The 12,389-nt window shown below is 42.3% G+C and overlaps 1 protein-coding gene across 6 annotated transcripts in view; it reads left to right on the forward strand.

Moving 5' to 3' along the window:
- Positions 1-12,389, forward strand: part of CELF2 (CUGBP Elav-like family member 2) — a 565,219-nt gene that overhangs the window by 451,788 nt on the left and 101,042 nt on the right. The window lies entirely within an intron of this gene.

Consider the following 12,389-nt stretch of genomic DNA (forward strand, 5'->3'; position numbering starts at 1 on the left):
ATTAGATACATTCAGGATCCGCATGCTATTGATGCCAAGGAACACTGAAGAGTTTCATCTACTTTGCAGACAAGCTTCGGTGTAAGCCCTCCTGCCACTGCCTGCTCGAGGCCACCTTTGACAGCCGCAGGAGCCAACACATAGCTGTTTAGGCACTCGTTTTGTTCCTTTTCTCTATTTTTCCTTCTCCCTCTGATTAAGTTGCCAATCATCCGGCTTCTTTCTCTTCTTGTCTTGATAAGTTGCCAATCATTTCATACAGCCTATACCTCTCTAGCCAAGTATTTCTCTTGTCATAACTTGGAAACAGGCAGCTGGAGATTTATTTTAAATCTTGATCTGATTAAATGCCACATCTTGATCTTTGGAGAGCCATAGGGCCTATACATCATGGTGCTATCTTCGGACTGCTCTGAACTGATATTAATTAGAGGACTTGAGACGTGTCCCATGGGTCATCCAGCACATTCTCGATATTCCCTTCCCCTAATAGATATTAAATATTGGTGAATGGATTTTTTAATCAGTTTTCCAGGTCATACATGGTTGATAGTAGCAAGAAAGAAACCGTCAGTTGTATGAAGACTTCTGGGGGGGAATAACATATTTATTTGTATGATACATGGGTTTTTTACTGTTTTACTTTGGTTATCAAATCATTTGTACAAAGATTGCAGAGTAGTAGCTTTATTTAGGAAGGTTTTCAAGAAATAAATAGCAATGGGAAATTAAGCAAAGTTGAAAGTGTTTACTGTGAAAAGTGTCTTTAAAATCGTTTGTGAGATTGCGAAATAGTTTTCTGGGGAAATTGTGGGAAGCCTGATTCTGGGAAATCTATGGATAGGACCAGATAAAACTTTGGAAGAATTACATGTGGAAGCGTAATGCTGTCCTCTCTGGGAAGGGAGCTTAGCTGAATTTTCCTGCCTCTAACAGTTTTATAATTCTATTAAAACTGCTTTCCTAGATTTGCAAGATAACAGTTTCCCGCAGTATTTATACTTCATTAGCTCATTTTCCAGTCAGAAGGAAAAGACTGTATGAATCATGTTAGTTTTTCTCTCTCATTTTGGAAGTACACGTGTTACACGTCTACTCTGCATCTCCCTTCATTGATTTTACATTACTTAATCATCAGACAAAAATAAAGAATAATAATAAACTGGGATAACAGTCTCTTACCACAGGTATTTTCCTTGCTCCTGTAAGGCTGCCCAGGCAAGGTGAAACATGAGCTGTAATTCTTCATCAGGACACTTTTTATTTTTACACTGTTAGAATGTGCAAAACAAGATGCTGTAGAAGGGGCAAACGCGAGTCTGGCTGGGAGGCTGTTGTGAGATACCTCTCAAATATCTTTGAGCTTGAGCTTTCTGAGCATGGATCCCACACACGAAGTGCGTTCTTCGTTCTCGTTGCTTGTGCTCATTAAGCTGCCATTTATTTTTGTGTGTCTGCACAAATATATGGCTTTATTACTAAAGTGGTTTGTTTATCTTTGCTGCTGCTGCATTTATTTTAGCACTCATCTAAACAATTAATTAGGGAAACACTTGAGTGCCAAATACACTTCTTCAGATACTACTCAGTTGTTTTTTTTTTCTGGGAGCATCAAGCATTTTTAAAAAAAAACCTTTTGCGTTCTTTTCTAACCATGCCTTTTTCCCCCTTGTTTGAAGCTTCCAAGGCAGAGTATATTGCTTTGAAAGATCATGGGCCCTGTTGAGAGTTCAAAGCCAAGTAAAGATGATGCTTAAAGTTCAAAGGCTCTATGGAGTTGCATCTTCATCTGCATAAAATTGTTTCAACCAACTAGAAGGATAGAAGCATTGCCAGGAATTTCTTCTATTTCTTTTTTATTATTATTATTAAAAAAGTTTAATTGGGGAATAAATGTGTCACTGCTAACAAGTTCAGGGAAAGTGATGCTCCTTAGATGAAACACTGCTTGAAGGTGTACACAGTGTAGGAAAGATTTGACATGTGCTGTGACCCTGTGAGGGTGAAACTGTGAATGCCTAGAAATCAATACGAGATATGTAAGGGTTTATAATGTTGAAGTCAAGAAAGAATTGAAAGTGTTTGACTGCATCTTGGACAAACGGAGCAGGGAGTATGATGTATTCAGACAACGGATTTAGACCCAAGTTTTAAAGATGGGGAAAAGTAACACATTTCTAAGGAAAAGAGTTTTCAAATAGATGAAAATTTGTTCCTTGAAAATAGTGTGTATATTTTAATAAATCATGACTCAGAGTGGAGGCTTTGTCAGTTCTTCAACCAGCAGAGAATGGAGCCCCTATTAGGTGGCTTGGCCAAAAGCAGTAAAATATGGGTTGGGTGGCGTTGGGTATTGGGGGAAAATAGGTCTTCGTTGACTGAAGCTCAGGGCACTTTGAGACAATCTTTCACCTAGAATTTCTTCCCATGCTGATTAAGTGCCCCTTAAGCCAGCTCAAATGTCTTGCATTGATTTCTTCCGTTTCCTATAAGCAAACTTCTGGAGGAAGTGTGCCGGGCTGTAGTTGGTTAGATGGAAGCAGCACGTGCAAGTATTGCTCTGCTGTTACTCACGCTGCTATTATTGCAGTATCTTTTCACCTCACTCTTTTTTTTTTTTTTAATGGTTTCTTCACAGTATTCCTTTGAGCTCTTTCCTTTCTTTCCATTTTACAAGGAGAAGTTGGGGCACAGGGAGATTAAAGGCCAGATTGTTCAAAAGCATTTAGGCATCTAAAGATTCAGATGGGCATTGAACATTATTTTCAGAAGAACTTCAACACCCTATTCCTAAAAATGAATTATCCAAGGTCAGATTTAGATTCTCTTGCAAAAATGGTATCCAAGTCTTCCAGATCTAGCCAAGTGTTGAAACCATCCCATGCGCTGTCTTACGAAGCTTCTGGGTAAGGGACAGGGTTGGGGTTTTGTTGTTCTTTTTTTTAATGAGTTTTCATTAAGTGTCAGCAATAGCAATCTTTCCAGCCTATGCCTTCTTTTATAACTCCTTCTCCCTGGACCTCTTCCTCTTTTGTCTCCTTGTAGTGCTAGATCTGGCCTTTCCTGTGCTGTCTTTAGAAGACAGGAACTAAGAGTTTCAGAGCTGGCGGGGCTGTGGGTGGATAGGTGGTCTTGTAATACTGAAGGAATGCGTGGGATTTAAACACAGCTTCATCATGTCAGATACAACAGGACTGGATAAACTAACTTAAAAAATGCATCATAATATTAGCTTTTGAATTCATTAATTTCTTGATATATTTCTGAAAACAAGGTGTGACATGACATTCTTCTTGTCTTGCATGTCTGTGGCAACGTGGGCCACACTGAGATTTTAATGTCTCTGTGTCTGTTTCTAAAAAAAAAGTTTAATTCCTGTGTTCCTGCTATGAAAAAACTCGTCTTGTGTGTGAAATTTGCTACTGAATGAGAGCTGGTTCCCAACTGATGACTACAACAATAAAACAGTAATTTAACTGATGTTGCCTGCTAAAGTTAAATAAACTTGCAATATTTCTGAGGAAGTTAAACTGTGTTAGTAGGGGTTTTGTGGAAAAGCCACTTAAATTCCTTCATTGCCATTTCACAGACTCACAGGCTGGCTGAGGTTGGAAGGGACCTCTGGGGTTCCTTGCACCCAATCCCTGCTCCGAGCAGGTCACCTACAGCAGGTTGCTCAGGGCTGTGTCCAGGCAGCATTTGAGTATCTCCAGGGATGGAGAGTCCACAACCTCTCTGGGCAAACTGTGCCAGCGTTTGACCGCCCTTATAGTAAAAATGTTTTTCCTTATGTTTAAATGGAATTTCCTGTATATTAATTTGTGCCCATGGCCTCTTGTCCTGTTACTGGGCACCACTGAGAAGGTTCCATCTCCTTTACTTCCTCCCCATCAGGTATTTATACACATTGATAAGATCCCCCCGAGCCTTTTCTTCTCCAGTCTGAACAGTCCCAGCTCTCTCAGTCCGTCCTTATATGAGAGACGCTCCAGTCCCTTCATCACCTTCATGGCCACTCACTGGACTCCCTCCAGCATGTCCACGTCTCTCTTGTACTGGGGAGCCCAGAACAGGACCGAGCACCCCGGGTATGTCTCGGCAGGGCTGGGCAGAGGGCGAGGATCACCTCCACTGACCTGCTGGCAGCGCTCTGCCTGGTGCAGCCCAGGATGCCATTGGCATTAACCAGTGAAAATAATTTCCAATACAGAACATACGTTTTTCATAGCGTCAGCGTAGGTTTATAAATTGCAATTAACTCTCAAAGATTTGAAGATTTTAAAGGGGTAATTTTATGGTAAACCTATGCTGTCTGAGTATTTTTCACTACGGAGTTGCCTCCTAGTTGAACTAGGACTTGAGCGGCTTCTCAGGAGTCGCAGTGCAATTAGAGGTTTCATCAGAGCAGTGGTCTGGAAGTCTTATCAGGGAAAATCAGTCTTTAGTGATCTTTCTCAAGCATTCAGGTGAAAGAAAACATAAATCGAAATCCAGCACTATAAGATGTGTGTGCTAGGAAGTTTGATTTGCTACTAGTGAATATCGGGGTTGGAGACTGTAAGGCTTTTGAAATGTCATTAGGGAAAGATGTGTCCCTGCCTACATTAACTTATGTAAACATGATCTTTGTAGAGTCTTTTTGTATTGAAATACAGTGTCACACCAGTTTTCTGCTGTAAGAGTGGATTCATAAGGGAGGACGTCTTAATTTTTCATTTACGTTTTTTTTAGCATCTGTTCTCTGAACCCTCTTTCTCTACTAAATCCAAAGATGCATTTAGCAGACGGACAAACTTAGGAGTTAACTTGCACAGAGGACGTTAATTCATTTCAAAGCCAGTAAACTCAAATCAGTAATCATTTCCTGGCCAAGGCAAAAAGAAACAATGACCAGCTGCTAGAAAGAAAAGAGTAAGGATTTATATGAGGGGAAGATAAAGTGAATTAAAGAGTGAGGAGAATTAATGTGAGAATAAGAAGGAAAAGAAGAAAAGAAAAGGTAAAGGGGAAATGGGGAGAAGGCAGCATAAGAAATAAGTGATTATTTGTGTTGTAGTTTCATTGAGATGTCCCCCCCAAATTCAGGATTTCTTTGTGATACAATGCATGCACATAATGACAGGTCTTGTTTAGCATGATTTCCAATTTAAAAAAATATTTCTTGTTTCTCCTGTATTTTGTTTATATTCTTTTCTTTGCTTTATAGGTGGGAAGTGCAGTGACTTCCCATGGAAGACCCCTCACAGAGGTAGAGATGGCAATACCATCTCCCCACCCTCCCCCCTGCTGTCCTACTTACTTGAGAATTTCTTTTCCAAAAGCGCTGACTCCCAGTTTTTACTGTAAGCCATATGGACTGATGTATAAGATCCCAATTATTTTCTACCTCTGAGATCTAGCAATGTGAACGGACCAAACATGAACTTGACAAGAGGTGCTGAGCAGCTGCTTTGATTTTCTCGCTGGTGTTGATTGACTGACAGCTTTCCATCTCACAGGGCTGGAAAAAGCAACGACTCTCCCACGGGATTTACACTAAGTGGGTGCTTGGAGGGGCTGGCAGAGGAGGAACAGCCCAGGCCAGGCCAGTGGTGATTCCATCAACCTCCAGATCAGGGTGTCGACGTGCTACTGATGTGTGGGTCCAACGCCACCGACTGCTCACCTATATCTTTACAGCATTTTCTGTGTTTATATTTGGACGTCTCTCATCCACTAGTAAGCCCAGACCATTACAGCTCAGCTGACATCCCGGCATGCAGTGATGGTTTCTTTAGGGACAGATTAGTTAGTAATGACACGAAATTGCCTTGATGCTATAAACCTGATTTGTATGTATTTATTTACCCTGCCACCACGTATATCATCTAATTCTGCATCTGCCTTTTTTTCCTCCTTGATCACCATCTAGTGCAAATATCGAGTGCGTATTACCAAGCTGCAGATGTGGAAGTTGGCCCCTTTCTTCGAAAGTAAACCAGAGAGTACCAGCGTGCTGGCCGCTCGCTTCCCGGTCATTACGCAATCAGCAGGAGAGTTCAGGAATTTGCAAAAGCTGTCATTGTCCTATATAAAAAAATGTACATTGAAATTCTTCAGATACTTTTACAGCTATTAGCCATTTAAAACTGTTTAATATAAGTGGCTTATTTTGGAGAGCAAGAAAAGGAGATTCTGGCAATTTTGCCCTTGATATCTTTTCCATCTGTGTCGCACTTTAGTCAAAATTTACATAATAATGGGTAGGGAAGTGTTGTGGCACACGAACCGGTGCATATTAGTTCTTAGTTGCTTTCCCAAAAGGCTTGAAAATGCAGCAGATTTAATCTAGGTCAAAAAAAAAAAAAAAAAGAAAAAAAAACCCAACACTTCCATTTGTAGGCAGAGGACATTTATAGAGAGCATTTGTATTCACAAGGGTACGGGAATGACAGAGTGCGACTCCTCCAAAAGATCTCCCTGGTGCAGCTGAAGGCTGACAGCAAACTAGGACTTGTGGCCAATTAACAGAAAGGCCGTCATAACTTGCAAGGCATGGAGAGAAAAAATTGAGCTCCGTGGGATCATTTTTCACCGGCTATTTACAGGGCTGTTACCGGCCTGGAGCATTTGTGCTTTAATGTGATAGGGGCGGTTCAGGGCACGCTGGGGCTGGTGCATTGCCGCCCTGGATGTTACAACCAGGAGGAAAAATTGAGCACAGGGTGGAATTTGGCACGTCCCGGTTGTGAATCCTTCTCGCGTATGAGCCCCTGCCTACCTTCAGCTAATGTATTAATATTGGAAGTGGCATCGCTATAATACGTGCTGTCATTAGGGTGGCGATGCGGTTTCCTGGCTGGTGACAGGATTGGTAATACGGTTTCCATCAGGGTGCCAATTATATCAAACTATTAGCAAACCTGAGCTAATTGGGAGGCGGCATCGTTAAAGGTTGATTTCTGCAGTATATGGCAATTCTATCAGGGCTTGCTTCGGCAGTGAATCATTGCCATCATACTCTCGAGTGACTCCGTATACAATAGAGCAAGAGGATGGTGCAGGTAGGAATCAAAATGCATCCCTGCCTTAGCCGCCTTCTTTTTCTGTTCATCAGAATTCCAGAAATAGTTGGATTTTTATTTCTGGAAACGTTTTTTGCTTTCCTTTGTCAGGAATGCCTGTATTCAGGCAGTTGATGCTTTTCTCTGTTTTTGTATGGAATCACCCAACCAAAATCTCTAAGACTTGAAACACTTCTCCTAATACTAGACGGGTGTCTTCCATGCAGGTTAGCTAATTGCACTAAAATCTGTAGTACAGAAGAAATGCTGCACGAGGCTCCCATTGCACTGCACCAAATTTAATGAATGTGAAGAAGCTTGTTGCCCAACCGCACACCTGAACTCCTGTAGCAATAGGTCTTTTCAGTGGCTTTAGTGGAAGAGAATTTTTGATGTCTTCATTGCCTTTTGGAAAATGACAGTGAAGGTCATGGTTTGGCTGCAAAGCACACTGTTCAGGCAGCTGTTTGTGATTTACGGAGCATGTATTTTAGCGTTTGGGTGAACAGCTGGAAGGCAAGAGACCCTCTTAAAAGGCAGCCCTGTTAAATCGCAGTGTAATGCTTAAATTTTGGTAGTGGCAGAGTGAATGTGGAAATCAGGAGAGGAACATTTGGAGGGAAAAAAAAAAAAAAAAAAAACCAAGAAATTCTCCTTAACTTAAACTAGCTTGAACTGTGCTGGATTGACAAGAAGCTACTGTCCCCATTGAGATTCCAAGCTTGTATGAAGCCAGCACCTGTTCTGCTTGCAAATGCACACACAGAAGTGAGCTTCATTCACAGAAAGAAAGAAACATAGTGGAACTTCACTCATTTAGCCTTCCAGGGCCTTCAGTCCCTTGATCTGTCAGCCCCTTAGAATTCAAACGCAGCCTTTAAAGGAATTTTCAATTCACAACATGATGACTTTGTTGATGTCCTGAATGCGAATGTATTTTGAATTGAATTTGTCTGCCAGGATTCCATTACTTGCTAAAAGAATACAGAGTTCAATCATCAGATAATCATTATAGCTGTTTTGAAGTGTTTATTTTATTAGTCTAGAAGGTAAAGCAAATTTCATACTTTTAAGTTGTTGCAGGCTTTGCAGGCGCACTGATAAGCTCTTGTATTTCTGTACCCTATGGTTAGGGTTCAGATACTGGCAGCAGGTGATAATATGAACAATGCAGGAGAGATCCAAACTGACAAATTTTGACAGTTGAAAACTATAGAAACTCATAAATCAGACCAACCAATATGAGGGTTTTTTTCTTCTGTATCTTTTCTCTTTTAATTCCCAAAAGTTAAATTTTCAGGCCTGGGAAATTGCAGCACATTTTTCTTCAAGCAAATCAAAACCTCAGATATTTTGCAGAACAACGTGTTTTAATTCCTGTCCATCTCCAAGGCTTATTTTCTCATATTGATGCACGTGTGTAATTCCTAGTAACTTTAACCTAGGAACCATATATTCAGTTTGGGGAGCTGTAAGAGACATTTTCACACCCGAAGCAAGATGGAGCTTGCCGTATTCATTCAAGCATGAAATCCTGGCTGAGAGATTAAGCCTCTTACACAGATCTCAGTGCCGTTAAATGCCAGCGAGGACCCTGTAAGCCACATCTCCGAGTGGAGGAGAGCTTCCTTTTGTTAGGTGTTTAAAATTAGGAATGTAAACAGCTCTCACGGGGTAATTAGTCTATGCTTGAATTGGGAGAAGGTGATAAAAATAATGACTCGACAGAGCTGCTAGCCATGTCATATGGCTGTATCTTACAGCCTAACAAAGCCGTGTCCGCTCCGCTGGGTGGATGGGGGCAAGGGTTCACAGGTGGCTAATTTGGGTCGTAGAGCAGAAGTCACACGAGAGGACAAGTCCCGTTGCAGGAGGTCACTAACAGCTCTTTGAAAAAGTCCTCTTGCTCGTAGGAGGAATGGCATTTTTTGAAGTTTCGTGGGAAAAACTGCTAGTTGTGGTAATTCCACAATGCGCACAAATGTCCTCCAGAAACCCAGGTTCGCTGTCAGCAGAAATTCATGGGTACAGTGGTGTGAGAGTCCCCACCATTTGCTCTTTTTTTTGCCCATCCCTAACTTCTAAATGGTTGCCTTAGCGAAGCCGTGGCTGCATGATCCCCACGCAATCCGTTCCTGCCATCTTTGACAATGGCTCAAGTAAAGCTGTTTCGAGCCATACGCAAGGCTGTTTGTCCCTGTCGGTGTCTTGCTAAACAGGTTTCTGTGGAAATTAAATAAATAAAATCTCCACCACTGGTGCTAATTGGTGCCTTTGGCAGCCTGAGCAGGGGCTTGTGAATTGAATGTGTCATGGAGAATTGAATGTGTCAATGGCTGGGACCTTGAGGTCTTTTTCTGGCACTAAATTTCCTTTGAAAAAAGAAAAAGGAAAAAAGAAAAAAAAAAAAAAGAGAGAGAGAGAAAACAAGCTGAAATAAGAGATCTTTTCCCCTTTTTTTAATGAGGTGTTGAAGTTGAGCATTGTCGTGTAACACGCTGCAGCGTTTTCTCGTCAGATGCTTTGAGGAGTCGGGCTGGTTTCTGCCTTTGTTTCTCACGTCCCGTTTGTTGCCATCAGACGCTGTGCCGTGCGGGGTGGCAGGTTGTATTCAGTCTGTTCAAGCATCTGGCAGGATAGCCATGAAGTTGTCGCTGATGTCCTTAAGGGACTGTAGGGATCCGCATGATTCATTCAGAATTTTTTCTAGGTACAAAGAAGAAATGTCTTACGCTGTAGTAAATACGGTTCCAAGTAGAGCACAACCAGCGTACCAAAAGGCAGGAGATTTGCTGCTTTGGAGGCACTGACCACCAGCACAAGCTCCTTTGGTCGAGAAGATACTAGCCCACATGGAGTTAAACTGGGCTGTATTTCAGGCTGTTGAGGGTAGGTAGAACCATGTCCATAAACCAATTCACCTTTTAAGTTGTCCTGAGTAGGACGGGAGAAGGTTATCACTGCCAGGCTTTGAGTTATTTGGATGTCAGAATTCGTTGTGGTTCAAGCTGCTATCGCGTTTGTTGGTGCTGAAGCCAAGATGATGTGTGCAGGGGGCTGGAGAGAGGAGGGTTGGGGCTTTTTTCTTTTCTCTTAGTAGGAAGTGGACTTTCTCTTTTCCAGCGGTGTCACTGATTTGTCTTTGGCAGTATTACATTTTCTTAGGGAAAATGGAGGAAGGAAAGTCGTTTCCTAGTTGTCTTTCAGCAGGGGCCAGCTACCAGTCCTAAAGCAGAGGTTAGCCCTGTCCTCTTACACAGGAGTCTTCCCTTCCAAAATGTCTGCAGAAAGGGCTGAATTTGGTTCTTTCTCCTATGGGATGTGGTACTGAGCCAAGGGGATTTTACACTGGAGGCATCTTCAAAGCTGGCCCTTCGGAGCTGCAGCGGTTTGCCTAACGTGGCAGTGAGCACCTCTGGAAAGTCCATAGGCTGAGCTATACGTTTCCTTCAGGACCGTGTGCACTTTTGCCTTTTCTGTTCTTCCGTGTTTTCTTATTTTCTTTTTTCTTTAGTCCAGCTCTGACCTCTGTAGCGGATAGCTTCAGAATCAGGCGTCCGCAACTGGTGCCCATGCTCTCCTCAAACCACAGCAAAACATCTCCTGTTTTGTTGTGGTTTTTGAAGAAGTATGAGCAAAATGAGTCCAGAGAAAGATTTTATCCATGGGCGTTTTCAGATGTGTCGATCTGTGAACTTAGAAGGCTCCGTTTTTGTCAGAGTCCGATAACCTGCCTGAAACATCTGCACATTTCCCATTATGCTGCTGTTTTCTCCCAGTCCTCATTCACAGAGACATTTTTCTCTCCTGCACTATTACTTCCTAAAAATGACTAGTTAAAGGGTGTTTCACAGCATATTCATCTTTCAAGTGCAGTTCTTTCAAGTAGTGCCAAGACTGATAAACCAATAGATTTCAAACTTCTTATCAGAATAAGCCTGCAGAGCTGAAATCTAAAATGAAACCCTTCAGACCCATGGTAAAGGACATCGCAATTGCAAAGTCATGACTACTGCTTGGTATTTTCCCCTCTGAATCCTCTCTCCTGGTTAAAAAGCTTTATATTAAAAAGCTAATAAACCACATGGAGAGACAATAGTAGAAGATGGACTTCGGAGCTGTCTGGCAAAATAGAAAAACATCACAATACTTTCTCAAAGTCACCCTATTAAATGTCACAAACCTGGATTTGTTTCCCATTTTAATTCTGGAGTAAAATAAATCAAATCTTCAGAATTTGCTAGTGGAATAGAAGATTTAGAAATACTCACAGGAAGCACAAACCTTAACAGGCTGTGGCTGTCTGTAATAATAATCCCTGCCGAACAATGTTCAGCTCACTGAAATAATTATTAAACTGTCTCTATCGTAAACTGTGAAATTTTAAGGAACCTGTTGGCAGCATGAAAAGTGTTTCTCCCAGCTGCGTTAAGTCTGCGTTACCTGTCTGCCTGTGTATTGTACTGCCTGCAAGTGCTTTTCTGCATTAGGGATAAACTCGCTGTATTCCAGCTGGGAATACATGATTACCTTTGCTTGTTATAAAGGTAATGGTCGTCACTGGCCCGGCTGCAAAGCGAGCTGGGTTCTCCTGTGCACGCTTTCTCCTAGGTCTCCTTTGCCCTTACGGGGATGCTGTGAGGTTGGACAAAAGCAGGCGTATCAGGTGGGACGTGATGTTTCACCTTGCTCAACGTTAGGGAGCTGGTGCAAGCAACAGCTTTGCTCACTGCCCAAAGGACAGATTATTTTATCTGTGTCGCGCTCCAAGGGAACACTGAGGCCCGAGAGCCGAGGTTTCTTCTGTTTACTGTTTGGTTTTGACATTTCTCTGGAGTTGCAACAAATCTCTCTCTGTGATTAAGAGAACAGGTTTGTTTTGTGATTCTCCAGTAAAATCTACATCATGTCGTTTGATATGAAGTAGGTTTTTGCTTCAGTAGCCACTTCTGCCTCCCAACCAGCATCGCCCAGTATGTTTTCCCTCTCCCCATAGCAGCTGGGTCACCGAGTGCCCCATCTGCAGCCACAGAGCTCTATAGGAGTTTTGGGGTCTCTTCTTAATGGGACATGGCTCCAAAGCAGGGGCTGCGCGTGTCCACAGGACAAGGGCTGCATTCAGCCTCCCCCTATTTCCCCTATGGACAGAGTAGCAACAGATTAGGCTCTAACGGGTGCCTACATCTCTGATTTACTGTGCTGGGTGGGAGCTATTTAACTGTGAATTTTCCTTGTGTCTATACCTGCAATCTTGTGTTATGCACGTAAGCGCACAAGTGATGCTCTCAAAGTGGTTTCCCTCCTGCTGGAAGTAAAGCTGAGGCTGGGATATTGTGTTGAGCATCC

Source organism: Calonectris borealis, chromosome 1 (genome assembly GCF_964195595.1).
Source record: "Calonectris borealis chromosome 1, bCalBor7.hap1.2, whole genome shotgun sequence".
NCBI lineage: Eukaryota > Metazoa > Chordata > Aves > Procellariiformes > Procellariidae > Calonectris > Calonectris borealis.